This window comes from Coenobita brevimanus, chromosome 101, assembly GCF_032717465.1.
Source record: "Coenobita brevimanus isolate Jiangsu-jjx chromosome 101, ASM3271746v2, whole genome shotgun sequence".
Lineage (NCBI taxonomy): Eukaryota > Metazoa > Arthropoda > Malacostraca > Decapoda > Coenobitidae > Coenobita > Coenobita brevimanus.
In genome coordinates, this window is record NC_137054.1 from 18,980,290 (window position 1) to 18,983,147 (window position 2,858).

General features: G+C 40.5%; 1 non-coding gene across 1 annotated transcript; it reads right to left on the reverse strand.

Moving 5' to 3' along the window:
- Nucleotides 1–561: 561 nt before the first annotated feature.
- LOC145415261 (5S ribosomal RNA) lies at nucleotides 562–680 on the reverse strand. The gene has a single exon (XR_013900039.1). It is a non-coding gene; the product is annotated as a 5S ribosomal RNA (ribosomal RNA).
- Between the last annotated feature and the right edge of the window lie 2,178 nt (nucleotides 681–2,858).

Here is a 2,858-nt window from a genome sequence, read left to right on the forward strand (position 1 = left end):
AACCTTTCCATGTAGCTGTGACCTTTGAATGAGTGTTCTCATAATCGAATGCCTTTGTCCATATTTTAACCACAATCCTCCCACAAAGTTTAGTCCACATCGAAAAAACACCGATTCCCATGTGACCATCACTTTTGACCTACTGTTCTAAAAAATAATAGATCAGCATCTTAAGAGGCCCTCAACCCATCCACCAAATATGATTCGGATCAGTTAAAAAATGTTTTACTTATTTTACTTACACACGACAAACAGGTCGAAATTTAACCTTGTTGTGTGGCCTTTCCCCATGAGTGACTGGTCTCCAAACGAATACCTATGAATCCATTTGACCCTTAGCACTTCCGCCAAATTCAAATCAGATCAAAATCTTTGATTTATGGTTTTCAAGAACAATATATTTAATACTTGGGTGCGCCTCAATGCATCGACGAAGTTGATTAAAGTTCATTCATTCATTGCCAGACGCCATGTATCCCAGACAGGGTGGCCAAGGGCTTAGAGTTAATTGTTTTACAGGGAGGGGCACTAATCCTCCACCAACCCCACTTGACGTAGGGATGCCAACAGCATCCGGTGTTCCCAGGCGGTCACCCATCCAAGTACTAACCAGACCCAACGTTGCTTAACTTCGCTGATCGGACGGGAAGCGGTGTACTCAACGTGGCATGGCCGTTGTCGGAGGAAAATTGTGTGGGTTATTGGATTATTGTTAACACACACACACACACACACACACACACACACACACACACACACACACACACACACACACACACACACACACACACACACTGTCAGACTTTTACCTTGTCTTTTATTGACTGTTCTGAAAGCAGAATCACTCCATTCTTGCCTTAGCCTAATCCATTCCTCCACGTTTGTTCAGTACTGGCATAGAATTGTTTAACTTGATTTTTCTGGGTCAGTATTTGACCTAGCCCTGTGGCACTGACCTCCAACTTACTGCTCTAGAAAATGAAAGTAATATTCACTGGCAGACCCTCAAACCGTCAACCATATTTGGTTAAAATCGGAATAAAACTGTTTGAGTTTTTTTGTTAATGCAAAGACAGACAAGCAGAAACACGCACACACACACACACACACACACACACACACACACACACACACACACACACACACACACACACACACACACACACACACACACACACACACACACACAACATCGTCCAGAGCCTGCTTTACGAACACGAGTGTGCCTACCGAAAGCACTTAGCAATTCGCCTTCCTTCCTTGATGACTGTCACCAATAACATGAGAATATTCGGTGGCCTATAGTCCTCTGCACCTGCTCTGACAGTTTTTCGAAAGTAGAATTTAGTGCGGTACAAGTTCTTTCTTTTTTATTTAATAAATGTTGCAGTATGTCAGTACAAACTGAAATACTACAGATCCTGACTCTCTGCTGTGGTTTTAGACCAGTCCGGCTAAACGCATCGTTTCTTGCAAGGTACGGGGAATGTCACATCCCTACACTTTGTACATCAGCGCCCACGGAGCGAGAACTAGCGTTATATTTTGACTGATTGATTGATTAATTGTGTGTGTGTGTGTGTGTGTGTGTGTGTGTGTGTGTGTGTGTGTGTGTGTGTGTGTGTGTGTGTGTGTGTGTGTTAGCAAATTACGCACACTGTTTTTATCCGATTCTAACCATAAACTTTTAACAAACTGGACAGCCTCAATCATTTTCAGGGGGAAAAATGTCAACAGAAAAGAGACTGTCAAGGAATGAATGACTTATATCCTTTGGGTAATACACACACTATTTGCTATGGCCTGGCTCCCGACTCTACTGTTTTCAGGAGATGGAAACTGTTGACTGATGAAAAATCAAATAACTCAATACGCTGGATAATGTTTCATTTTGCAGCTGCTTCCACAGATGGATAGCACAAAAAAGTTTAGATAAACATGAATGCCTCTAAATCTAACATAGTGCATTTACTAGCGTGAAAGATACTAGTTAAAACTAATGCAGACAATGTCACATACCACTCGGGACACAGGAACGTAAGAAAAAATTCGTTTGAAAATTAGATATTTCTTTAAAAATAATTCTCAGTTCATGTTCTTTCATTTTCTTTCTTCTTCAGCAAACACTGAAGTAATGTTGCATTCGGTAGTCATAATATTGTAGGCTACATTCAAAACTGCAGCAGTAACATGCACTAATCTGAAAGATTTGTGATCCGGTACATACTGCAGCATTATATAACAGCTTGCACTAAATAATTCGTACTATTCCTTCAGATCATTTTAAATAGTGTAAGGCGTTGTATCTATTCGTTTTCTAGCCATAATTGCCAAAACATGATTTCGAAAGGGTCTACTTTCTTTTATTAATTAAGTATGGATCTCTTTTTCCACAGAACAACTGCAAAGCTTACTCAAACTGTTATTCAGTTTGGTTTGTTTATCCACTTGAAGTTTCATGCTTTCCTCTTTCCATCCTCATTTAATCCTCGTCATACACTCCTTCCATAGCTGCGGCTATTCCTTTACTAAACTCAGATTCTTACTTCATCATTCAAAAAGAACAGCGTTAGTATCTGAAAGAAAGTTATCAAAACTCAGGCAACATATTTCACGTTAACGAAAAAAAAAAAAAAAATCGCTTTTGAAGCAAAGGACATTTCTTATTCAGAGAATAATATTTCAGAGACGTTTGTAATTATGCCTCCACCCACCTATGGTGGAGGACGTATTAAGTGATTGGTCTGTCCGTGCGTGGGTGGATGCGTGCGTCCGCAGCACTTGCTGGGCGCAACATCTCCTGAGCCCATTGACGGATATTCAGCAATCTTTTGTCAGTGATGCGTTATGAGATGATG